This window comes from Numida meleagris, chromosome 21, assembly GCF_002078875.1.
Source record: "Numida meleagris isolate 19003 breed g44 Domestic line chromosome 21, NumMel1.0, whole genome shotgun sequence".
Lineage (NCBI taxonomy): Eukaryota > Metazoa > Chordata > Aves > Galliformes > Numididae > Numida > Numida meleagris.
Genome location: NC_034429.1, coordinates 730,051 through 757,654, shown reverse-complemented (window position 1 = coordinate 757,654; position 27,604 = coordinate 730,051). Strand labels below are relative to the sequence as shown.

The 27,604-nt window shown below is 41.6% G+C and overlaps 1 long non-coding RNA gene across 5 annotated transcripts in view; it reads left to right on the top strand.

Moving 5' to 3' along the window:
* LOC110387074 overlaps positions 1 to 27,604 on the top strand; it is a 76,231-nt gene that overhangs the window by 35,118 nt on the left and 13,509 nt on the right. For 3 of the 5 annotated variants that reach the window (XR_002432393.1, XR_002432395.1, XR_002432392.1), the window contains exons 1-2: positions 23,870 to 24,024; positions 27,305 to 27,375. The exons of 1 other annotated variant lie outside the window; for it this stretch is intronic. This is a non-coding gene — a long non-coding RNA (uncharacterized LOC110387074). Of the gene's footprint in view, positions 1 to 23,869; positions 24,025 to 27,304; positions 27,376 to 27,604 lie in introns of those variants that run through there. One more of the 5 variants, XR_002432394.1, reaches the window with a different exon arrangement.

The window sequence follows — 27,604 nt, the reverse complement described above, 5'->3', positions numbered from 1 at the left end:
TATCTCTGTGCTTTTATTCATTCCCTTTCTCCTTCTATCAGCTTTTTTCTTCTATTTTGCAGTAGAATTTTTAGATTCCAATACCCCTCTCTATCTCAAAGAAAAAAAAAAAATCCACAACCAAATGCAAACTGCCAATCCTAACGCAAGAAGAAGGTTTTCTTTCATTACAATGTTGATGATAATGATTATTATTATTTGGAAGAAGGTGGTGAAAAAGAGAGAATTTGTCATTACTGTATAATTTAAAATTGCACAGCCTACAGCCCACAAAACAGAGCATGTAATTACACACTTACTAGAGGTAACAGCAGTGCTGATAATTATTCTTTACACAGGAGAATCTCGCTGATATCCCAGAGTCGGAAAGTGGGAACTACAATATCTTTAATACCATCCTTAGAGACCCTCATAAGCAGAGGAGAAGTATGAGGAGGCACACAGGGTCCAGAGCAATATCTTCATCGCGCCAGAATGTCAGGGGCTTTAGTACAGCAGAAATCAATAGATTCAAGTACTTTTTTTTTTTTTTAAGGTACAATATTTTTTTTTATGACCCTACCTAGAGAAAGTACAGCGAAGCCAGAGGAGCGGCAATGGTATGAAACAAACATTTTGAATGGGAGCTACCTTGGTTTAGAAGAATAGGAAGCTCAGATTTATTCATTCATTTATTTATTTATTTTTAAGATGTGTTCTGCCACAAGCGTGCGTTAACTGTTTCTGGGCTGCAACCCTAAAATTGCCGTTGGCATTAAATACCCAGGTTGTTTCTCTACCTCCATTTTTTTTTTCCTTAAATGTTATCTCTCTGCCTTCCTTAGCATTTTTTGTCTCCTTGATTTAAATAATCACAGCAATTCAGATTCGATCTTACATTTGGCATTTCATTTGGTGATTCTTAACGTGTGCTAGGAAACAGTCTGATGGAGAATTTTCTCCATCTCTATTTTCTTAGTAGCTCATTTAAATTAGAGTGTTATTTCTGGGCCTTGTATTGCTCCCTTTATTTATGCTAGGTGGTATTTTATTTTGTCAGTAATTCAGTTGACTTTTAAGGAATAATATGCTATTTAGTATGGAAACGAGCAGAACAAAATTTTCCCATGTTTTTCCATTTTTCTTTGCCCAGATGACATAGAGCAATGAGGTTTTAACTATCAATGGCAATTATTCACGTAGGCAAATTCCAAGTCAGTGTATTCTTCTACAGGAGTGCATTAGGAGAGAGATGGAAAATCTGATGACACCTAATTTTCATGTGCTCTTGGGTCTCAATCAGACTGATAGTCTTAATGGAGTTGGAGGAACCACTTGGGTTGGGTTGCTCTAACTTAAGCCATCAAGTTAGGCCTGGTGCGGCTGCCCAGTGTGTCTCTGGGAGGCTCCTCTTGCTTCTCTATGGTCTCAGCTCTGCCTGCTCAAATCTCTGCGTTGGTGAGAATGTGGGTCATGGTCACTGGGAGTCAACGTGACTAATAAAGTACATGGAGCAGTTGAGGAGGAGTCAGGGGACATAAAGTTAATTAAAAAAAAATCTGTTCCTACCGTCCCTTAATAACGAACTTAAAATGACATAAAGATCTCAGAAGTTGGCTTAAAAGGGAAGTCAAATTCTACATTCCCCATCTTTAACGTAAACTGCTGGCTGTTATCACTCGTGGATGTGAGAGCAGGGCTGGTTGTTTTGTAAGGAACTTCCTATCATTCTTTATATTTCTCCTTCTGTGCCTCTAAATGGGGAAAAGTAGAATTCAAGTGGAAAAACAGGCATGTAGCCCTGGTACAGTGATGTTCCAGCTGTGCCATCTGCTCTGGGGTTCTGAGCGAGCAGCAGCATTTTGAGGTTGAGTCTGAGTATTGGCTCAGGATGCTCACATGCCAGTGCTAAGTCATTAGCTGCTCTGTGCCTCAGTTTCTCTGTTGTGACTGTCAGTAATTTTGGTGGCGTTCAGCATGAAAGTTTTGGGTTTTTCCTTTTAAAGAAAGCAAAATCAGATGCAAAGTGTATCTAACCAGATCTGAATTCATAAATGATTTAACAGAACAAAACAACAGAGGAAGCCCAGCCTCGTAGCAATCAAGGCACAGATGACGCTATTTTTTTTTTTTCTAATTTGTCCCAAATCCTTGACATGGATAAAAAATCAAAGCAATTGAAAAGCTCAACTCTGTGCACTTAACAAAGTAGGATAAATGGTCCTCTGGTAACTGTAAAAGAGCAACTAATGTCTTGCAAGATTTTAGAACTCTTCTTGAGGTTTATTAATAGTGATAGATCTGAAATGAATCAGCGTGTAGGAAGCTGGAGCTCTCTTCCTATATATATATGTATATGAAGTATATATATATATACTTTCATAAGCGTTGAACACCCACTGGAGTCACTCAGATCTTCTGTTTTCTTGGTAGCTGGTTATGTTCCTTTGTTTCATAATTTGCAGGGTGGGCCATAGATGTAAAGGTATTGACTACGAGAAGTCTGGATGCAGCCTGTGGCTGTGCTGCAGATCGCCAGGGTGACCTTGAGTACATCGCAAAGCCTCTTTGTGACTCGATACTTCATTTTCAGAACTCAGAAATTATATTTGCTCAGATTTTTTTTAATTTTTTTTTAAAGCCAAGTTATTTAAAATACTCTGTGGGCTGTGTACATTTTTAATTTAACCTATGCCAGTATAATGCCTAGCACAAAAGGAGAGTAATTAGTGGCAGCTCACAGGTGATAAAATAATGATAATGGATTATTTCTCCCTCATTGTTCTATAGTCTTCAAAAATATCAGCTAAATTTTCACAGTTCTACTTGTTAGAGGCCAAATTGTTGTAATTAGCAGGGAAATTAAGCGTCAAGGAATAGCATGGGATTTAGTTATGTAGTGCACAGGTCAGTGGAAGGGCCTTCTCTTCCATTTGCCTAAAATACAAAAGCAACTCTTAGTACCTTTTGAATTGAAATATATACAGGCAAAATGGGGAAGTGCCTTTCAAGAAGGAGATCTGCATGGGAAGAGTTGCAAGTATTCATCTTTAAAATCTTCCTCAGAAGCCTTCTTGGGTACTTGGATTGGTTTCTGTTGTTAAGATCAGAATCCCAGCCTCACTTGTTCACCTGCCGATAAAACAACCCATGAGAAGATGGGTTGGTGTCCAATAGATTGGTGGGTGTGCTCAGGATTGGGCGATGGGCGCGTGTCTGTGATGAGGGCTGTGTGAGGTGTGTTCAGCCCCACAATGGGCAACACCGCTCTGGTTTCTGCAGTGTGGAACTGCCCCCTCACTCTTGTTCTGCATCTCCTGGTGCTGGAGCAAGAGATGAAGGCCAGAGGAGTATCACAGGCAGGAACTGTGACAGGTCTTTAGTCTTCACCGTCTTCTTTCTGTTTCAGAGTCAGATAAGCAGTTCCACTCTGGGTCTGTCCCTTGGTATTTATACACTCATCATCTTGGACTATCCGATCCTTTCTTCTTAGACTTTTGTTGAAGTCAGTTGCCAAAACTTAAGGTGCTCTTAACATTAAGGCATGTGTGCATCTATTGTGATAGCTGATCTGATGCTTCTCTTTGCTTTTTCATCTGGATTGTATTATAGTGTTTTGTGATTCCCATGTTATATCCCTAATTATTATTATTTCACACTTCATAACATTTTGGTAACTAAAATGCTCTAGGGCCCCAAACTTGTCTATTACATTTTAGCCCAGAGGAAACTTTGCATCCAGTTCCAACTTCCATCCCCAAATATGAATTTATATTGGAAATTCTGATGGATCCTGCTTGGGATTGGTGCAGCTCTGATAGAATATTGTAAAACACTGACTTTGTTACACATTGAGATGGGATATTTTCTCCCCCCCTTCCTTTCTTTTGTGTAAATCTGTTTTCACCACAGGAGCACATGCTGTCTCTTCTGGCTACAACACTACTTACTAATTCATCAATTCATCTTTAATGAGGCCCCCTGCCAATGTTTAAATAGCATTCGGAACAAAGAAAAAGGCAACATTTCCAAAACAGCTGCTTCTCTCCAGTCTTGACATATCAGCCCTTCAGAATTTCAAGTAAATTTTTCCCTGCTAAAGTTGGTAATTTATAATTTAGGTGTAGCTTTATAATTAATTGTTGGCAGGACGGAGGAAAAATACGAAGAGATAGGAACGAAATAAAAAAAAAAAAGAGTAAAGTTTCCCTCAGGCTGTTATGATACATGAAACCAACATGGTTTCTGTGGATTGCACTCGAATTGCAGATATAACAGTGGGAGAACTCTTTGCAGCCAAAATCATTTGTTGTACAATGCAAGTTGGTACACGGACATGACAGCAAAGTTTCTCTGCCCACTGCATACAGCTTTACTATGTCAAATAGCTTATCCCTTGCCATGTTTGAGTTGGCTTCATCAACTGCTTCTCATAGGAGAGTGTATTAATATTGAGGGATGTGGTTTAATGGGCATAGTGGTGATGGGCTGACTGTTGGATGAGATGATCTTGGAGGTCTTTTCCATCTTCAGCAATTCTGTCATTCTGCTGCGGTCACTACTATTGGTTTCTATTTTTTCTGAGGGCTGACTGAAAACACTGTGTAAGACAGGGTCTGTGATCATGAGAACTTGTCTCACACCAAATTGTGACATAAATTCTCGTGCTAAGGCTTTGTTTTGGAATTCACTTGGGATTTCTGGGTGATGTCCATAATAGGAGCACTTTGTAAGTTCAAGTGACTTTCTTGGAAAATTGTATTCAGTACGTGTCCCATGGAGTTAACTGTTCAAATAGATGGGAAGGTGAGCAGTAGAAGACAGGAGAGGGTTATTATTCACGTGAGATGGAGTTACATGGTGGACGAGTGCCCCACATGCTGCTAAATTCTCTTGCAGAGTTATGCCAAATCTTGGTCAGTGTGGTGTCATTGCCACCAGTGTACTGCCTCTCCCTACAGCAGATCCTGTTAAATATCAGCATTTTAAGGACCTCTTATGGTCACCATTTGCTAGAGACCAGCATAGAGGCAGTGGTGCAGACTTCCTCTAGTGCTCTGTCTTTTCCCTAAAAGCTTTGGAAGTGAAACCAAAGTAAATACAGTAACAAAGTATAGTTTCAGTACGAACAACAAGAATATGTTCAGTTCTAGACAGTATCTTTAAATACTTTGAAACCAAAATTTGAGAAATTTATGACAAATTTTAATTGCATCTGCATTTTTCAGGTATAAAAAAATTGTCAGTTACAATAATGTGTGGATACACAATATACTATGCATATATTTCTCACTGTACAGATTATATACCATGAGAGAGCCAGTACAAAATACATAGGGGTGAATATAAGTTGATGATACACAAGCCCTAGTGCCCTGCTGTGTCCTGTTGTTCTGCAAAGTGCTCTTGAGCAGAGCTCAGGATTTCACTGTCTCGTACTCTGTTTCAAATTGCCATGATGTAAACCTGGTTGGTAAATCATGGCTTAGAGCTGGCAGCTTTGCATAGTGATATTGATGGAGGAAAACCTGTACAGGATGGGTAGAGCTGACCCTTATCTCTGCAACAGTGTGACTTGATACGCTCTGCAGTCTTTTCTATGGACTTCTTTCCTCTTAAATTTCTCCTCAGGTGTAAGAGGACCTGCCTGGCTGTAAATCACTGTCAACGTGCATGATATTGCCTCTTCGGGGCTTGATTCAGTATGTGACACTGATCCTTCCCAACTTCAAGCAGTGGGATCTGCCATAGCAACCCAAGCTGCGGACTGTCAAGTTTTCTGTTCCAGTCCAATCCCCAGCACTGACCAAGGTGGTGGAAAGCACATGCCTTGTTAAAGTGAGAGGTCAGAGTGAGCTGCAGAGCTTTACTGGACCTGTCGTGGCAGAGATTCCCCTTTTCTTTGACTGAGCAGAGAACTATCTTGCCTTCACCATGAGAGATGCGGATAAATCAGTGAATACTTTAATACTCACATGCCATCCAAACTGCAAAACCACTGTTGGCAAAGAAGTCCCATTCAGAAGAGGGGAAATCCTCTAGAAACAGAGATAACATTAAGACAAGTGCAAAATGTTACACCTAATTATGTTTCCAAAAGGGTGTTTCTACATTAAATAGCAGCAAAAGTCCTACATCCTCAGCATGCATATGTGCACATGCAGACACAGACTTGCCTAGAAACAACAACAAAACAAAATGAAGGCAGTTTGGAGGCATTTCCTGGGAAAAAGATTCATGATTCTGTTTCCATGGAAGCGACAGCACATCCCAAGTGGCAGTGAGAGCTGACAGAGCGCAGCTAGGAGAGTTAAAGTGCCATCTTCTTCTTCCTAGCAGAGTAGGGGGGGCAGAAGTGGGGGGAATTGCTTTTAAAAAAGAATACAGAAAAATTTAAAAGGACAGATGGACATATGGTTAAAATGGAAAGTCTAGAGATTGGGGCTGGTTTCAGCTCTGCCATGAACTTCCCGTGTCCCTTTGGGCAGCTCACATAAGACATCTTCCAACGCTTGCTCCAATCAATAATTGATTGCAGTGGGCACTAAATCAGAGCCTTAAGCATTCTGGACAGTGTTCAGACTGTCGTCTTTGGCATCCAAGCAGACTATGACATTTCAAGTTCAAATTCTTCTTAGTTTGCCTGTTGATCTTCTACTCTGCTTAGGAATAAAACACTCTCTTTGTTTTCTGGGGCCTCTGAGTTCCTCGAGGGTAGGGTTTGTACCAGGTTCGTGTTCAGATCTTTAAGTAAAAAAGTTTAGTTAAATCCAGCACTAGCAGCTTTACAGAACTAAAGATACAGCACCTACAGGGAAGTCTATCACTGCCTTCAGATACTTAAATTTGTCGCTGCATTGCTGTTTTTTTTTATCCTAGATATGGCACTATGAGTAGAAGTGTTAAAGAATGAGAGGGGAAAGGATGAGGATTTGGGGGAAAAAAAAATAACTTATAGAGTGTGGAAATTGTAACAATTGCACTGAAAACTCTTCCTCAGTGCCCTCCACAAGCAGCGGCAGGAGAACGTATTGAAAGGACTGTTCTCGTGTGATGGGATCTGAAATTAATTGGGCTTAGAAATGAAAGCAGAGTGGAAAAGGGCAGGCGAATCTCAAACTGCAGCTCATTACAAATACCACCCATGTTTTTGTTGTGATGCTCCATCATCTGCTTTCTAATTCTGCCTTTCTTTCAACCTGAACAAAGTTTAGTTGGCTCAGAAAAGACTTTGCAATGTTTTAGGGTCATAGAGAGCAGACTGCAACAAAATTATTTTCTTCTCCCAATGAGTTTGTCATCAGTTTGGCTGAAGCTTGGCTTGTCTGCTGTTTAGACTTTGCCTGTACTCTGAGAAAGGCTTCCCCGTGGTTTGATGGGTGTCCTTTAACGAACACAAGTTGGTGAGCTCAGTGCAAGGGCAGCTGATGGAATTCTCTAGGCTGTGCTGTGCTGGAGGTTGGACTAAATGATCTAATGGCACTGAATGGCCTTAAAATCCAAGAAATAATTCCACAAGCTCCTAGGCCCACGCAAAGACTTTTGCAGATCCCTATTAATTACAGTGGGTTTGCACAAGGTCTGGCCAGAAGGACTTCCCTACACAATAAGAATCAAACCCAGTCTGTCAGCAGCACACGTGCTCACTATTCAATGCATTAATTAATACGGCTGTTGAGTTTCAACCCTCTTTCAAAGAGCTGTAACTACTGCTCCATAGATCTAACTGGAACACGGAGCCATATGCAGCAGGCATGGCAAATAGTTCAAGTGCTCTGGGTTGTTTTTTTTTTTTTTTAAATGGTTTCTGGCAATGCATTACACTGAGGTAAGTGCTTTGTTTCTCCCTCAAGTGGCACTCACCTCCCTAGGGCTTCCTCGTGAATGCTTGAGGAGAACGTCCGCTTGGGTTTATGTTAGTTCTGTGTGTACTATACAAGCTTTTGGCTGTCTTTGCCAAGGTTAGGTTGCTGCTACTTAAAAGAAATATTTTTAATTGCATAGTATTGATTTTCCCTTTTCTTGCTGGAGCGTATGTTCTGTTGTTGATGGATGTAATAGAATACAGGGCTGGTTTATGTGGATAGATTAGCACTGAAATAACAATACAATTGAATTAAAACCCATTCAGTTATTTTGGGGGAAAATCTGCATGTTTGTCACATAGAATTTGTCTTTTCTTTTGGTTCATTTAACAAAAGGCACATACCAGCAGTTCCCTCTTTCTCTGTCATACGTGCCGAGGCAATCCAGCTCAGCCATCAGAACCTACAAACTGATACCAGGTCTGCATCTGGGGCTTCGGTTTGTGCACTGGATTCTTCCTCTGACTGCACGCTGTGACTGTGGGGGGGCAGGACTAGAGGAGATAACCCTAAATTTTTACTACCCATTGCAAAATAAAACAAGCTGTAGAGCCCTTAGCATCCCTATGAGCACCTCAAGGGGAAAAGAGTAATTCTGCAAATGCTCGGATATAAACAGGTTAACGCAGAACTGTGGAGTATAACTCTTTCCTTTATCATTACTCGTAGGTGTTATGATAATGTGCAGTTCAGAGCTGGTAAAAAGACATGCATGCAGGTTGATGCAGGACCAGGGAGTTCTAAAATTGTTTTCACGTTTATATGTAAAGCAATTACTGTTGTTTTTTCTTTCTCTTTGCCTCATAACCTGAGAAGTGGTGCAGACGTGCAGGAAGTCTTACTTTTTATTTCACTCTAGCAGACTTGTAAAGCATGCAGCTCTGGTGTACAGTGCAACAAGAGTCAAATGAAACCTGAAATTTTCTTTTATTGCATTACTTGTAGCCCCATAATGCAGGCAGATACCGTTAGAGTAGGGAAAAGGGCAAATGAAAGAACAGCATGCTCACAGATCTGTATGCGTGGTGATCAATGCATCAGTCCTAACACACGTATGTTTCTCCCTACCTCGGCTGATCTCATCTGTTGTACTTAGGGCACTGGGGAATGCAATTTAATTTTTTTTCACCAATTGTTACTTTGGAAACTGCTCTGTAAAACACCCCTCCCAGCCCGCATATTCTTTCATGATGGCTAATTAATTCATTTGCAGAGTGTGTGTTTCTCTCTGTGCTCATTCTGCAAAGGTGCTAAGTCTTGTAATGAGAGGGAGAGAACCTGAACAGATTTGTTTTCACATTCTACATTGCAAAGCTGATTGAATCGGACCCACCAGCTCTGTGTTGGAAAATGAGGTGTTCCCATAGACTAACAACAGTGTTATGTCAGGACTGTGCAGAGTCGAGCCCTCCTCGTGCCTCACTTCTTTATCCCCAAGCCCTGCAACATATGCTTGATGCTGTCATCAGAGGTAGGCACTCTGTGACAAGCAAAACAGGGACCTGTATGTGCTCAACTTGGTAGCTAGAAGCAGGACGTGCTACAGCACTCTGTCTGCTCAAGGGAAGTCTGAAGTTTTCCACCCAGAAGTGGAAATGAAGGGAAAGCTACTGGCTACATCTATCACCTGTAATTAACAACCCATTACTTGCCCCCAGTCTCTGGCTCAGGTTTATGCGTAGGCATTTGGCAAATGAACGTGATCGTTTACAGCTTCCATAAGGAAGGGTGGATTACAATTGCTTGACCATCACTTTTAAGGGCTGGGAGGAGGAAAATGGTTGGTGGGGAAGTGTGAGGCTCTGCAGTAACTCTACAAAGAGAGTCTATGTTGTTGTCAGGGTGACAGTTTTAGAGATCCTTCCGACGAGGCGAGTTTTAGTTAAAAATAAGGGGAAAAGGCTGCTATTAACAATAAGTTATGGGGGAAAAATATTTACATAGATAAAACATTTCCCTCAGCGCATTAGGACCAGAAATCAAACCCATCTCTTGTCTTGTAGCTCTCATATATTATTCATGCTTGCTGTTTGGCTCTTTTCATGCAGAGATCTCAAAGCATTTTGCAAATGAAGATGTAAGTTGTGATCCTGATTTTATACAGGAATGGCTTGGAGAGAAATGACTGCGAGACCACTCAAGACCTGAAACTTGAGCCTGACCCTCCATTGTCCCAGCCCAGTGCCTCAGCCACTGGATTCTGTAGATGCCATTTTTTGTAAAGCTTGAAAAACTTGGTAGGATGTATTAGCAAAGAGGAAAAAGCAAGGTGGAGGGGTTATAGGCAGAGAAAGAAGAGACCAGATTTGGAGGGGATTTAGAATAGATGGAGAAAGTAGATTTGGGTAAGGAGTATGAGAAGAGATTTTTCCCTGTAACTGGAGTGGACTAACATGATAGAAGCTGACAGTAACAGAACTTTTAAGTTGCATTTGCTCTAATTTTCAGTACTCAAATTTTCGGGTAGTTTTCTAGGAGTTGGACAGGACTTCCAGAGGTGTGTCCATTGCCTTTTCAAAATCATTGCAGACGTTAACCCGTAGCGCTTCAACATGCAAGGGAAGGAGGCTCCTCACTTGCTTTTATAGTTCTGTAATTATCAGCAAATATCTGACCAACTTCGCAAATGGGAGAATTCACACTTCAGGGCCTTATGAGTGCTGTTAAGTTGTGACCCCGTGTCCTTGCAAAGCACCCAACGGGTTCCATGTGCAAATGATGATACTGGTTCTGCTGCCACGTATTCAGAACGCGCCCATCCAAGTGACAACATGCCTTAAGTTTCTGAGACTAAGAATGTCACTCTGGGCCTGGTAGAATGTTTGATTTCATTCCAGGCAAAAAGGAACAAATTGCCTTTAATGGCGGTAGCACCAGAAATAGGCCTCCCTCGCCTTTTCATGTCACTTTCAAACGCGTCGTTGATGTTTTTATGGAATTTTATTACACAGCTTGTTATGCAGCAAGAACAACCATGCCAGGTTCTTGGGGATGAGCAGGCGGAGTGGGCGAAGCTATAATAAGAGCTCGTACACTCGTAGTTTTAATATCTTTTACTTCAAAGCAAGGAGTTGATGTGATCTTTCATCATCTCAGCTGTTGTTTACCAGCTTCCTACAGATGCTGTTTGAACTAACAAACCCCACATTTCCTGGTTGGAGTGAGTAATTCCCTCGGCGGTTGCAATCCGTTCACTTGGAGGCTTAGTACTCCTGATTGAATGATGCCACTAACAAGAAGGGGATAAACCATTTAAACGTTCAGTATCACCTTTCAGTCAAATAATAACTGGCCAAATTAGTTTGGCTTAGCTTCTCAGCCCTGCTCCTTATTTACTGCTCCCAGGGAAAACGGCCGACGAGTCCAGGGCTGTATTTGGGGTCAATTTGCTCCACGTATCAGAAACAGACAGACGTGTTCCTGATACAAGGGCTTCTCTTTGGCGCTGATCTGTGAACACTATTTTGTTTCCTAGCTGTCTTTTAAATCAGCTGAAATCTAGAAATTACAGATGAGGAAAGAGCTGTGAGGTCATCTGTTCTGAGGAGATCAGAGCAAGTTCTTTAGTGCTCATGATTATAGTGTGAGTATCTGTAATGAAGAAACTAACCACAGTCCCAGACAGGTTCCTTTTTTTCTTTTTTTTCCTCCTCTACCTCATCCTTTTTCTTTTAATCTTTTCTCTCTTTCTTCCTCTCCCCTTTTCTCTCTTTCTTTCTTCCTCTCCCCTTTTCTCTCTTTCTTTCTTCCTCTCCCCTTTTCTCTCTTTCTTTCTCCCTCTCCCCTTTTCTCTCTTTCTTTCTTCCTCTCCTTTTTCCTTGGTCAGGCAACAGGAGTAGTCATGCTACAGAAGCTGATGAAATTTACAAATGCACATAAATAAGTATATTGAATTAAAAATGGGATGAGGCATGCACGTGCCACGTTGGCTCTCCAACTTGAAACTGTTTTCCTTTTCAGAATTACAGTGGCGCCACCCAGGACTTCTTTCTTTGTTATTTATATCTGAAAACTGAACCAAAGTCTTTGTGTTCTTGTATGCATGTTTATGATGGCAGCGAATTATTTAGCTCCAGAGATAATAGAAGCCACATCCTGGACAGCCATGCAGATTTTTATGAGCAGGGCATGCATCCTCTTGTTCATCACTGGTGAAAGTGCATAGCTAATGGTGGTGACTATGCTGAAAAGTAGAGTTTTGTAGCTGAGGATTTGCACTATCAAAGTGTTCTCTTTGCATCTGCTGTAGTTTCCATGGAAATAAATAGGAGGCATTACATTCAGAGCAACCTATGTGTATATATACGCCTTTATGTAATGTGAATGCCATGACGTTGCATGATGCTCTATGGAGTGTAACTGCTGCTGGAGGGCCAAAGTTCCCCCTGGTTGTCCCATGCACGCTTCTGGGGACTCTGTTCACTCCCCTCCTCCTCTTCTGAGCATTTATGTGGAAAATTGTAAGCTCAGAAACCACTTGTGCACAGCCAGATGAAATGGCCCTTTTTGGGTGCTAGCAGGTTACAATCAATACCTCATGTTCGTAGACTCATGTCTCCAGTGCAGTTTTGCTGAACAAAAGTTTAATTGACCTGAAAAAGAAACCTAGCTGATTTTCAAAGCCATCAGCACACCTAGTAAAATAAACATTCTGGAGGGCAACTTCCATGTTATTTCTATGCAGAATTTCTGTTTTTTTCCCCTGCCAAGCAGCTGCCTCTTAGAGCAAAAAGCAAAACCACCTCGTCAGAGTCTACTCTCCTCTTAATATTACCTAATAAAAAGGCATTCTGAAATGAATTGGGATTTTGCTAAGAAGCAAGTTTGCGGGGAAAATGATGGAGAATGCTGTTTCAAACAGATCCAAGAATAATTTTTCCACCGTTCAGGATGCTTGGCTGCTTAGTCTGCAGCAGAGGCTTGGGACCTTTATCAATCACAGAGCCACTTTGTCATTAAATGGAATCTGTGAGTCGCACTGCGATTAAGCTCCATGTAGAATCTGGGAAATAAGGGTCTGATTCTCAGTTACACTGAGGCTCCTTTGTGCACCTACAGTGGCAAAAAGCCCCCAAGACTTTATTTTGTATCAGATCTTCCATAAAATCTATTCACCCAAAGTGCTTTAGGGTTAAAATTAATTCAGTTAATGAGTTAAATAACTGCCAAGGGAGAGAGAAATTAAGAGTCATGGGCAAGGGGGAAAAGAGATGCTTCCAGCTGAGTTTAGAAGAGAGTGTGAATGAGTTGAAGGGGAAAAGAGATGCAAAGAAGATGCACCGATGGGCAAGAGCTGCAGAGGAGAAAGCTCTTATGCCCTGGGGGTCAAATTATATGAAGGAAGGAGGAAGGGCCCTCTTACTGCGGGAGAATTGCTACCAATGGAAGTTGATTTAACGCATATTACAGAAGTAGCAACATAAGGTGGGATTTTCATTCAGCGTAGCTAGTTGCTATAAAGTCTGAACAGGTTACGGGTCTTTTTTTTGCCCCTCTTTTGTATCCTGATTTCTACTAATGAATTACTTCTTGTGAGCTAGAAATAATTTAGGAATCAAACTGAGTGTGTGTAAATTTTCCTCTGAACCATTTAATGTATATCTCTTATTAACCAGAACCAAAAGCACAGAGCTTAGCTGGGCACCAAAACATGTGGACAGGCATCTAGAAGAAGATAGAAAAGACTTTAATCATGCTGAGCACCGCATCTTGAAACTCTACTGGAGACAGTGAGTTTATTTATCTCTTTCATGTTATTCCTTTGCTTGGAAAGGCAAGAAAGCTTGGAAATCTGCTAAGTAGTGTGGCACTGGAAGCACTGTGCCAATGGCAGCCCAGATCTTGGAATGGTCTTGTTAACTTCTGTCACGTAGATAGGTCAATTAAACTCTACTGTGCCTATGTATGCTGTGGTTTTTAGCAAATAAGCTTTCATGGCACTTCAGATGCTCTTGAAAAATGCTCTATTCCTCCCCCATAGTCCTTTTTAAATTTTATTTTATGTTTTAAAATATCTCCTCCTCTGAGAAGTCCTTTGAAGCCTTTAAGCATATTTGTTGGGCTCCTCTGGATCTGAATCTATCACTGGTCTAGACGACAAAGAATATTTGAACAGATGTTTTTCAGGCGAGCCATTCTTTCTCAATTTTAATAAAACATCTAACTCCGTGCGAGTCAGGACTTCATCCTGAGTGCCTCTGCACCTACAAGAAAATGTGCTAAATCAAGGTTTACACAACTCACTGTTCCTAGCACGGTTGGACTGATGACATTCTTTACACTTTAAGAAACCTTTGAGGCTCACAAACAGAAGTTTTACATTTAATAGTGTGGATACTAACAGCCTTGATTCATTTCCCTTGGTTTTATGTCATTGCTCTATCATGGTGCTGTTATAGTGCAAGAAGGTGCCTTGGAAGCTTGGAGAATAGTAAAGGGAGGCCTGGCTTTGCTCAACAGAACTCGTTCAGGGCTTTACAAGAAATTTTCAGACAAACTCATCGGACAAAAGTTGGTTTAAAAAAAAAATAAAAATAAAACCCAAGTGCCTGATTTGAGGAATGTAAATAAAACACGTCCTGGATATTCTGTTAACTGGTATGTAGTCAGCCTTTGGATGATGTAAGAGGGAATTTGCCTTCACTTAATGTGAAGTTTGATGTTCTGTCCCACGTTATTGGGAGCTCTTTAAATCGAGGTGGTGAGAATGGATAGTGAGGGGGAGAGCTGTGAGCTTTATTGATTGTATCTGCACAGCACGGGGCTAAAAAGTACCTCCCTTTACGTGTGGGTGGGTTCCATGTAAAAGCCCAAAGAGGATTCTCCTGAGACACATTTCTTCCTGAGTCCCGTTTAGAAATCTGGGGGAAGGATTCCCATGTGTTGCAAGTTTGGCTTGAAAAGGTCCTATAAAAGAGCTCTGTGTAAGACAGACATCCACGAGGGGTTTCCTGCAGGCCCTAGAGCCTGAAAAGAGTCGTGTTCCCATAAATCCTTTTGTGAAACCAGAGGAAAGATTTGAGATTAACGTGTTGGGTATGTGCCACTTTGCCACGTCTAAAACTGGAACCGAGTGCCCGTTCTCGGGGAGGAGAACTATTAGGGAAGGGAACTGGTCATCTTCAGTGCTGATGCGCTTATCTTTCTCATGTTCTTTCTCCTCATGCATGCAACTCTGCTTTCTGCCATGGTTTTGGATTCTGGTGCATCCTTCTGTTTGATCTGGGCATACCTGGAATCACAGCATGCAAGTCTAAGTGAGTTTCTCTGCAAGACTCATGTTCCTCTCGTCTGCAGAGCAGGACAGATAATTTCTGCCCTGAAGGCATGTAAATTTTAATAGCTTAAATAGTCCCCAGTTCAGCAAAGCACTTGAGCACATTCTGTTGGAGTCAGTGGGGTTTCAGTTCTGTGATTACATTGTTTGGTGAAGTAGGGCCACCAAAACTACTTCAGAATCATTGGAATAGAGGTGCAGTAGAACTGTAAGATGTCCTTTCATTATCTAAAGGGGAGCTACAGGAAAGAAGGGGACAGACTCTTTAACAAGGTCTGTTGTGATAGAACAAGGGGAAATGATTTCAAGCTTAAATAGGGTGGATTTAGGTTAGATATAAGGAAAAAGTCTTCTATAGGGAGGGTGGTGAGGCACTGGGACAGGTCGCCCAGAGATGTGGTGGATGCCCCATCCATGGAGACTTTCATGGCGAGGCTGGATCAGAATCTGGGCAGCCTGATGGAGCTGTGGATGTCCATGTTCATGCAAGGGAGTTGAACTAGATGACCTTTAAATGTTCCTTCCATCCCTGAGGATTCTATGATTATCCGTATTTTGCAGTAAAACAAACCATGGTGACACTGGAAACGTTTCCAAAACTAACACTGGACATGACAATGTCATTTAAAAAAAAAAATTCTTCAAATCTGAATGCAGCAAGGATATGTGGCATTGGAAGTCCGGACACAAATTCTTACAACATGGGACAATGAATAAATTATCCATGATCCTTTCTCCTCTTCTGTTTTAAAGATACTTTTAGGAAGTTATTATTGATTTTCTAGAAGTATGCTTGACTAGGAATAGGCATTTTTTTTCCCACCTCAACAAGAAATAATTTTTTTCAATTTGACCAATTTTTTTTCTGGATATGTTGGAGGAAAATGGTTTGGATGAACACTTCTGTTCAGGTTGATGTTTTTTTAATGCAGTAACTACCGCAGTAGCTAGCTCTTTGTCTCAGTGGCTCAAGTGCTGTGTTCTGCAATGTCCACAGCTGGCTTGTTGCTAACACCAGAGCCTCTAGCTGCAGAGGAGGAGAGTTGTAGAGAACAGCACTTATAGAACATGAGAGATCCCTAGAAAAAGAAAGAGGAGGCTGTAAAGGAAAGGCACTGCCCAGGCAGCTTGTTTATATCACCTCCGAGAGCTGATGGCATGCTTATCGCGCACGGCACAAAGCTCAGCTGTCTAGACAATCGTCTAATTGTCTTTACTCAGTAAGTAGCAGCCCTGGTGACATTCCAGACCTTGACCTCTGCCCTGTCCAGCGCCAAAAAAGTGCCGTTAGGAATCGTGTAACACTGGGTATTAAAGATTGTTGGAAAAGGCCATGAGGTCAACCTACTGTGGAGTTTTAGCAACAATGCTGAATATAGCCAACTCTTTCCCCTTCCTCCCTTCCTCTTGAGGTCTGGGTTTATTGTATGAGGGCAGTAGTACGGTTGCTGTGCATAAACACAGGGATGAGGCTGTGCTAGGACCACTTGGGGGCCATGCTAGGAAGGAGGAATGTACAAAGTTGGGGGTTGCTCGGGCAAATTGTCCTCTTTATAGAGTTTGGGCAATCCTTGGTTAACAGATGTGCCTCTAAATATTGTAGTTGGATACTATGGCTTGAGATGCCAGAGGGTAAATCTACAAAGAGTCTGCTAGCTAGAGCAACAGGGTTGTATGTGTTACAGCCCTATTGATAACGGTGGTTGTGGTTCAAGGATTTAGGAGAGAGGAATCAGAGTGCTAGCCACTGCTGAGAACAAACCAGCTGATGGGATGGTGAAAGAAAAGGTTGAAAACATTTGTTTGCATTAGAAAATTATGGGCTTTCAGAGAAATTTCTGTATTCAAATCTCACGTCTCAAGAAAGGAACCTATGTAGAACCTTTCCTATCTGAGAATTCTCGTGGCTGCTGCTGTTGAAAAATCCAACTTCTGTGCACCCCTGTTTGATAACAGCTATTGTCATTGGATGAGTTTGATCATCTAGGAAGCATTCAAGCTAACTGCAATATCTTTTATTTTAAATAATGAGAAATGAGTTTGTTTGGGCTTTTAAATGAAGGAAATATGTAGAAATTTGTATCAAACTCACATGACGCAAACAAATAACCACTGAAATCGGTGTAGTCATGCCAGCTGACGTCAGTTACGCATTTGACTTTGTATTTCCAGGCACGTTAAAGGTGTTAGTGTGCAAATGACTGCAAAAATTATTGCTGAAAGGTTTTACGCTCAAAGGCAGATCAGGTATCTGGTCCAGGGAGGGTACATCCATTGCTGTTAAAGGAAATAAAGGAGAGAAAATTGTGAAGTGTTAACTGATATTTTTAGAAGCTTTATAATGACAGGTCACATTCCCAAGGACTATAAAGTGGCAAATCTAACACCCATTATTCAAGAGGGGCAAAAAAGATACTGCAAGCAATTACGGTTTAACACCAGTTGTGGGAAAAATATTAGAAAGCATTTTTATGAGGGTTTGGGAGTGAACAGCTTGAAAAGTGTAATTTGATTAGAGATGGCCAACGTGGGTTTTTGAAGTAGCTTTTAACTAACTTGGAATTCATGAAAGGTATTGCTGGCATGGGAGTCAATGGACCTTGATTGGATGGCGTGCACTTGTGCTATAGTTTTGAAGTGGCAAACTGGGATGCTTCTCTTAGTTTCATTGAGCTGTGCTGCTGAACCTATTTGAAATGTGCTTAAACGAAGGGAGTGATGAGTCCTTTCAGCCGAGTAAGGAGCTGAAAGCCGGGTTTTGTTTCAAGAAGCAAAATGAAGTGGATTTGTTTTTTTCCTTCCACTTCCTGCAAGTCTTAAAGACCATCACAGAGGGCAGAGGGATGGGACCTGGAGGAGCTGAACTCATGCTAAGCTGTGACCTGGAGGAAGTTCTGCAGGGAAGGTTCTCTCAGATGAGCTCTTCTGGGTGCACTATGATATCCAGCTGCAACTCCAATGCCTCTTTGAGGTCATTCCTAGATCAGAATGGTGTAACTATCAATGGGCCTTTGCCCAGGTACACAGATCTATTTGTGTGAATGACTTCGGAAGTAAAATGCTGATGTTCTTTGTGTTGCCTTCTAAATTGCAGGCTGAAGCTCAGAGAACGTCTCTTGTGGCTTCCACTCTTGCCTTGGCCACTGAACCCATGAAGCTGGCCAAGTTTTTCCTGCACTGCTGTGTGCTCTCAAACCTTCTCTGTCATGAGCAGGTGGGACAGGGCTGGGACAAGCTCCTGCCACGTGATGTACAGTGGTAGCACAGCATGTCCCTGACCTCAGAGTCCTCAAGGCTTCTTCATGCTACTGGATAAAAAAAAAAAAAAAAAAAAGCTAAAAATAAAACAGCTTTAAATGAAGAAACAGAGGTAGTATCATATTCCTGAACTACCAAAAAGCAGTTTAGGATCTGGAACAAGATTCAATTTATTCTTTTACTTAAGATTTCAGAATAGATTTGCTGGTAATTCTAGGGATGAGACCAGAAGTTAAGTTACTAAACTGTGCTTTAGGCTAAATAATTGTTAGCTTTTTTTTTTCCAAAATATCAAGCATCATAATAACGAAATGCTTAGCACTTCAGAATTCAGGCTTTATAGGCATGGTATTCCAAAAGTTACTTGCATTGCAGGTGTTCTTGAGAATTCCTCTGTCCAGTACTGTCTTGTGTATGTATGAACTGTATGCACTTCATCTTATTTTTTTTCTGGAAGCAGAGGATTTACGGAGCAAGGAGGTAGCACTGCTACCCCCTTTAGAAAGGCTCGACTCCGAGGCCAGTAAATAGAGAATGTAGTTTTAATGCAGACAAATATAAAATGCTAAGTCTTGGGGGCAATGCACCAAAAGTGAGAATACATATTAAATGGAAGAGCCGCACAGCATACTGATCAGGAAGGGGATTTAGGGGCTCTGGTAGAAAAGTCCTTCAAGCCATTGTGCCATCATGCTGCTGCAGCTGGAAAAAAAAATACCAAACAAATAAAAAAGTAGCATAGTGTAAAGCATCAGTAGGAAAGAGGAGAAAAATTAAATGGATGAGCATTGCATTGTTCCATTTCTTCCTCGAGGCTTCGAAAATATGCTCGTTCCTCATAGGAAGTGAAGTATTTGCTGTAGGGGAGAAGTCAGACGTATGGAGTTCTGATTACTCACCTTTTCCTGTGTTTGGAACAGAAGACAGTCGTGCAGCTGATGTTATTTCACCCAAGGAAACAGGGCCCAGAGACCTTCTGTGGTCAAATGGATGGAAAATGGCTCATGAGCAAAGTAATATGGCTTCTCTGACTAATAACCAGCAATTAACATACTGTTAATATCTCTTAATATGCAACTCTGCAATTTCAGATCTTCCATTTCAGTGTAACAAATGTATTTCCTATAATGCCAGAAAGTGCCCAGACCTCTGTATGCGGTAAATGGCTGATATGTGGGGAGGAGGGAGGTGCTGGTGTCTAATGAGGGTCTGTAGGACTTGTCCTGCTTAATGAGGCTGTTCTAAGATAAAGGTCTTTACATTTCAGGTGGTGAAAGATGAATCCTCACTCCTGAAAACAAAAGAGCTAATGCAAAAAGGAGGGAAGGCTGGAGAAGGCAATGGGGAATCAATAGAGCTGCTATGGGGCTGGATTGCTTATGTGGGTCAAGTCAGTTAACCTCTTTTTTTTTTTTTTCTTTAATTGTTATCAGTACCCAAGGAATAATAAGTACCCATCCTCTTACAAAAATGTGCCTTGGGATGCTTCAGTGATAGATGCCATGTTAGATGCAGAACTACCGACAAGGTTCAGAAATAGGGGAACGGAATGAAGCCTTGTCCCTCATCTCTGCATGTGTGCAGCAAACTGATTTCTGATTCTGATTTCGGTCAGCCTGCCCCTGAACACCTCCAGCAATGGGTGCTGCTTTTGTTCTCAGCCATAGAATTCTACTACTTGACGTGTGTTTATTATTTTTAAAATATGTTAACATTGCCTGGGTAGATTCTAACGTAAGATTTGTTGCTTGTGCATATCCAACTCTCCTTGAGATCAGACCTTTGCCTGGACATGATATAGCCAACCCTTGTGCCAAGGAATCTGTAATATAGGTGGATGGAACAGCTGTAAGAGGAGAAACTGAGGTACATAGGGCATTATTAGCCATATGCGACAGGTCTCTTGGTGGGGGTCAGCACTGAGCCTTGGTCCTCGGACTGCAGGATGTGTGCTAACCACCAGGTCTAAAATGTAATTCTTTGTTGTGCAGTGGTACCTGTTTGGGGGTGGAGTAATTGGAATATTGGAACCAGAATCCACAGGATCTATCTTTAGACTGAAAGTGCTTTCTCAATTGCAGGTTCATTGGGGCCAATGATTGCCTTCTGCTTTTTGTGATTATAAACACCTCAGCACGATGGAGTCATTGTCTGTGACTGGCTTCCCTAGGTGCTGCTCCAGTGCAAATAGTGACTGCTGCACTGAATTGCCCCATCCTGCAAGGAAATGGTTGAGAAATGTCGAGAAAGCATTTGCTTATTTTATTGTAAAAACAGAGATGTTTACTCATTATATTTAAATGGGTTTGGATCATTGTGGATGAAAGTGAAACAAGATATAAGCCTGCAATGACATGCATAAATACATAATTAAGTATATTTCCTTTCCATATGGAGGGGATTAGCTGCCTTGCCTCAGCAGGGAGTTGCTTTATTTGGTGTCTGCTTTGGTGTCCCTTTCTTTTTGACAGCTTACAGAGGTACACTGAAAGGGAATTTCACTCGCTGGCTAATGAATGTTGGAATAAGGACTTTGAGGGCATGTGGAAAAGAATAAGTGATTGCCTCAGAAAACAGAAGTTTAGGGACCTTAAGGGCTGTCCTATTATCCTGACTTCTCTTTTTGACCTTAAGTGGGCCCTATGGGATGATACTGCCCACCTTACCAAGACTTATTGCTTAGTCATAAATCGAGACAGAGAGAGAGAGAGAGAGAGAGATGTGTCTGGTAAATGCTGTAGTGTCAGCAAAAGCTCCTTAACTCGGGTTTCATAACTTGAGAAATATTTTATCACCCTTGTGAGCCAAACCTCTGAAAAATCAATGGAACTTGAGAGTTGCCTGTATTGATCTGAAGGGCTGAGTTGTATTGAAATATTCATGGCTCTGTGTGTGCGTGTTTGTGTATGTGTGGTTGGGAGACTGAAATGCAGGTAGCTTTCAGAGGATGATCATGCTCCTTTTTCATTGAAACTAGATTAAGACTATTAGGTGACTTGCAAAGCATATATTTAAAAGGGAATGAATTTGTTTGTCTTAAGGCTTCTGCATTCTCGTTATTATTATTTTTCTTAAACGGCAAACTGTTAGGAGGAAGAATTCAAGGAGATCTGATAAAATTAGCACCACGTTCTCTTGGGGGATCTCCGGGCTTGCTTTGTTTGCAAAGCCAATTTGGACACTGCGTCTTTGATCTTCACTTTCAGTATTTGAGCAGGCATGTTTAGTATCACTCATTTCACAGGAGATTTGGGATCAAGTTTCTTCAACAATCTAAAAAGCAGTACATTAGAAAGGGAATTGTCTGCCAGTCGTCTTAGAATCTCAATACCCTTGATACTAATTTGATGTGATGCATTTCACCAGATGTGTCTACCTGAACGATGTTTTATGCCCAAGAGGTTTGTGCTACTGTAGAGTATTAAACGTGGCGTTTCTTCCAAGAGCAATTGAATGAAAAGCAACCATAACTTTAATCTGCACGTAGGTGTGACAGGGTACAAATATTTGGGAGGAAAAGGGTACGTCAGGCAGGAGTCAAGAGAAGACTGCAACAGAATCATAAGGAAAATTGCTGCCAATAGGGCTTAAAAAAATAAACTTGTGTGTGTACTTAATGGCTTGGTACATTCAGATCAAACCCTGAGACCTGCCATTTTAATTTGAATCCTTTTTTTTAAAGAAAAAAGAACAATTTCCAAAACTTTCTAAGTAGAATGAAAGGAGGAAAAAACACAGTTGCCATTCTTTATTTATTTGCATTCCTCAATGGTAAACTGAATGTTTAAGCAACTGACATCAAAGATTTGATTTCTCTGAAGCTAAAAAGCCTATTAATCACAATTTTAAAGTGTTCTTTAATTACTCTGTAATAAAACGACACGCGCAGAGCGGGAGGAAAGATTGTGTACTTTTAGAGTTCCTCATGCCTGTTTGTGTTTCAAATCTCTCCGGAAATCCTCACTGATCCCTCTTGCTTCTGCTGCTTAATTCCATTCTACCACCACAGTTATTGTTTAGCATTGAGCTCTGTTAACCATCTGCAACTACTGAGAGGGCAGGTCTGGTTTCCCAGCCAGCCCCCGGATACTACAGCAATGGAAACTTCATCCTTGGAGAGGCTATGAAGAATTTTGACTGCTGTCAGCCCCCAGCTGTGATGGTGCTAAAGCCCTTTGCTTAGCAAATGGTGTATTTAAGCTGCAGGGACCGTTCCCATACTTAAAGCTTGAAGAGTATCTTGGTACATCGAGCCTGTGTTGTGTTCTGGGAGAAGAGGACCTTGAATCCCTCTCTAAATAGCAAACTGGGAGATAAAGGACCAGTAGATGGTGCTCAAGATTGCATAGCACAGGGGTCAGTCATGTAGGGCCTCCTCCTTGGCTTCAGCTGGTTGGGTTTCAGCCCTGAAAATGGCCTCTTGATGTAAGTGTTGAAATGAAGAGATAAGTAAGTGACACAAGAGAGTTCTGGTTGACACTTGATGGGATGGGACATGTCAGAACAAATGTAGCTGTAGGGAAAAAGATAAGGCAAGTCTGTGTTTACTCTCTATAAAGCATGTAAGTGTTGTAAATGAAGGAGAATGAAAAATTAAGTTGAGGTGACAACCAGCTCCTACTTTTACATTATGAGTTAAGTGTTGGTGGTGGTAGAGAAAAGTTTGGAGATACGAAACAAATCCAAAAGATGAAAAAGTCAGAAGCCTCACTTTAATCATTGAGACCATTCATTAAACCAGAAATGTCAACTGTCAGCAAGGAAGCAGACTACAAAGATGCGAAAGTTCTCTCTGAGCAGTGTTAAAGTTTTCTCTTCCTGGGAGGAGACGCAGTGGTAGGTGAATGATGTCAGGAGCTGATCCGGGCTGGTGTGTTTGGTGTGTGAATTGGCTGCTAGTGCAAAATTCAGCCAAGTGGTAACATTCCGAGTTGATCTGTTTTCAGATCCAGACAGTTGTTAATGAAACAGTTGCAGTTTTGTTGACAGAACATTAATTACTTGATCTTAGGACTTGGTAATTGCGCAGGCCCCCTCTGTATACATCACTAATTACATTAGCAATTATATAGCATTTTAAAGACAAAGAAATGACTACAGCAATTGCAGTGTCATAGGGACCCTGCTGGTAAATTTCAATCAAGATCCTACAATTTCAGTGAAGTGTTGGGATAACTCCTTCTACATCCGAGTCTGGCAGAAGCATTGTCTGGTTGGGTGTGTTGTTGTGGCCACTTGAACCAAGTGTCCCTGGGCAAAGTAGGGTGCTTGAATTTCTCATCAAGATGAGTTACATTCTCAACACTGATTTGAAGCATTCTCCAAAGCCTACTTGCTATTGGAAATATTTCTTTATACTGTTGGCTCTATTAATCCTAGAAATAATTGTCATATCTTAGAAAATGATGTCATTGTTTTGTACGGTTGTGATTTATCTTTTTTTAATCTTAATCATGGATGCCTTTTTGAAATGCTTGTGTTTTTAAGGATCCTCCTCTCTAAATTAGATGACCAGAGAGTTACTCAGGAAGCTAATGTTCCTCTGCCTCCAGAAGTTGGAGATTTGCAGAAGACCTTCAAAATCAGAGTAGCCTTAGGCATGAGAATGTGCAACACACCATCATTATTGATTACGACGATAAGTATGTAAGTCAAAGAGCTGTAAAGAACCTTAATTTAAATAAGAAGCACTTTGCAGAATGTAAATAATGGAAAGATACGTTTCAGTTATTGCTGCCACTTCTTTTTCCTGTCCCACCTCCCTGTGCTTTCCATCTCCTGATAACTGTGTGTGTCAAAGTGAAAAATGATTGTAACGTCCTTGGGTATGGAAGTGGTTTCATTATTGTTTATACATTGCCCTCCATGGCAGGAATGGATTTTGAACCCATCATACACCATTGTCTTGCAAACTGTGAAGGTGATGTGTGCAGACTGGGGTGTTGTGCTAGAACGAACAGGAACAGAAGAGAGAAACCCAATGCTTATATTTATTTATCTTTTGTTATGTAGCTATGCTTCTGGTTTGCAGGGTAGAGGGGAAGGTAATCATATGGGCAGATCTATAGATGGCATAAATTGGTCCTCCTCCACCCACTCAGGTTTGTGATAGCTGAGGATCTGGCCCATCTCTTCTCAAGTTTTCAGCTTGTAAACAGGGCGAGGTGGTATTATTACCTGCAGACAGTTGCTGGCTCATGCTGGCTATTTGTTCCCCAGTTCCATTCTCTCCTTCTGTATGGCTATTCCTCAGTAAGTATGGAGGGTTGGCAATTGTAAAATAGGCAAAAGGTATGCAGTCAATTGCGTGCATCCAAGAGACATACTTTGTGTAGAAACCCACTTTATAAACTGCTATTTGATAGGAAGACCTTTATCCCAGGAACTAAATGTGGGATGGTGGCTGTGGCTAAGGTCAACGCTTTCCTGAAGTGTGAATGGTAATTACTTACTTCCTCTGGTCTGTTCTGTGGTCAACATGCTGTAGTTGAAGTCTGCTGGGTAGGCTTTTTTTCTCACCTCAATACTGAAGAAAGGGCAGAAATTGTTGTGATGTTGTTTAAACTTAAACTGCAGCAGGAGATGTGATCTTACTGGACCCAACTGTGTTTTTCCAGGGAAGGGAAATCCCCATTTCGGACCAGAATCGCATTAAAGCTTTGATCCAGGTTTAGGATGGTAGATTTGAAGCTCCCACTAATTTTAATGCTGTCAGGATTACGCCTTCTCATCACAGACACTGATTTAACTTTTATTTGAAACTGAGTAATGACAGCTACGTGGGATTGAGTTTGAAACTATGGAGAAGAATGAAGTGGGATGAGTTTCCCCAAGCAGGCATGCTCTGGAGCTTGCCCAATAAGAAAACAGCATTCTGCATCCACCTACCATCACAGTACAAGGAGCTGGCAATGGCCAGGCTTGTGTTTTGTCACCGTGTCTTTTGCTATTATTGTTGTAAACAAGAGGTACCTTAGCACAACCCCAAGGGAAGCGGGGCAGCAGAAATGATTTCACCTTATCTCCTTATCTCTCCTCCATGGGACAGTATTTGGGTGCCTTCCACTTTGGGAGGGGAAGTGTTGGGTTTTCCACTTTGCCTGTCTACACCTATGTTTGTCAGCGTTGTCTCTGCCATGGTGCTCTGTCTGCACCCTCTGTTATGGTCACCAGCTGTCTGTTTAATCCAGTCCTGCGAGTGGAGTTAATGAGACATTCCTCCTTAACTAACCTGGTGCGATTAAAGCTTCAGCTCTTTGCACCTCAACAGCTGTGCGTTGTCACAGAGATAAATATTTTAACTGGTCTGGCAATTCCCTAGCTGCCCTCAGTAAGTGGTTGAAGGAGTGGCTATCGTTTCCCTATTTATTAAAGTGAAATTCAAGTTCCGACAAAACAGCCCTCCAGGAAAGACCTGTAAGGGAAAAACAAGGGTGGGAGTGGGGTTGGTTGTCTGCAGGGCTTTTCTCAGCTAGGGCACTGCGTGCCTGCATCTGGCTGCTCATGTGCAAGGCCTTGCTGCGCCTTCAGTGGCAGCTTAAGGGAGAGTTTTGGTTTTTCACCACTATTAGGCGAAGTGTTCCTGATGCTGTACAAGCTAAAGGCAGTCCAAATGACTCGCCTTCGGAAATGGCCTCTTTATTTTTAATGTGGCAAACATCACTGCGTTCTTTCCGGAGCAATCTTACAAGGGAAAGATGAACAAATCAGGCAAGATATTGGTGTTTAAATACGTTCATCGTGATGATCCTTGATGTTGGGTTTTTTTATTTTTAACAGGGATTCTCCTTAGGTACAGATATTCTTCAGTGATGCCATCTAAGCCACTTGGGGCTGGGGGGAGTTGTGCATATGCTTTTTTTAATTTAGTAGCTAATATGTTTTCTGACACTCTTTTGCTGGGGTTCTTCATGCATCTCCTCCCCCCATGCAGTGTTTTATTAGGAAACTGCTCACAGGGAATCTGCTCAGACTACAGGACAGCTCCAAAGGTGACAGCAATAACCCATCACAGGCACACACTGTATTGTACATCATCAGGAGGTCACAAATCAGCAGAGCACAGGAGATCTCCGGGCTTTCATCTGCATAATAAACTTCCTTGCCAGAATATAAAAGTAGGTCGTTGGTACAGACCAAGGCTCTTTCAAAGGAGCTGTTCATTTTATCGCTACAATCGTCACTGAGTGCACTGCTGGGAGTTCACAGGGAGGAAAAAAAAAGCTGAATCAGGTCTAAAGTAGAATGGGGCTCTGTTGAAGGGTGTTGCTGTACAGCAGTGGACAACTTTGGCATCGCTGCTGGGAAGAAGGTCATCTACTAATTGCATTTATCCCCGGATGACTAATTGAAGCAGATGACCAAAAAAAAAAAAAAAAAAGACCCACAAAGTTTTCTTCTCTGCATTTGGTCGATAGTGCCTTACATTTTCAGTTGCCTTCATGGGCATCTGCTGTAGTTTAAACACTGATGCATATTCTGTTGTTCATTAGCCAAAAAATGTCAGTAAAAAAGGCTTTCATCATCAAACCAAACTTTCATTTGTTTGAACCTTTCCCATGATTTCACAGAAGAAAACTGAATATTCTTGGCTTTGCTAGCTATCATTTTCCAAGACACTTCTCCGCAGTCCGGTTTTGTTTGTTTTTTTTTTTCTGATAAAATAAAGCCAGTTTGCCTTTTTGACCAGTGTTCCTAGAAAGGGAACAGAAATTCCCTATCATACATGTGCTTCAGCTGGGCTTCAACAGCCAGGTATGGTAAAGGGAGAGATCAGAAGAGACCATTACTGCCTTATTCTGTGAGTACTATAACCTAGAGCTGTCTCTCTGGAGTTGTGGATGGGCATCCTACAGACAAGCATGAAGGTTTGATCTGAAAAACGGCTGCATAGCTTAAAATCCTTTTTTTTTTTTTTTTTTTAAAGAGTTATTGCCATAACTGTGCCTTGAGTGACTCACGAGGACAACAAAAGATGAAGAACAAAGCAAGAATAAAGTAAGCTTTGTGCCATGACCACTGCCCTGATGGGTCTGTTCCAGTGCTCAGCCACACTCTAGGGAAGAATTTTTTCCTGATATCCACTCTGACTCTCCCCTGTCACAGCTCCATGCTGTCCCATTGGCTTTTGTTGCTGTCTCCAGAGAGAGGAGATCAGCACTACTCCCCTGCACCCTGTGAGGAACTGTAGGCCATTATGAGGCCTCCCCTCCATCTCCTCTGCTCT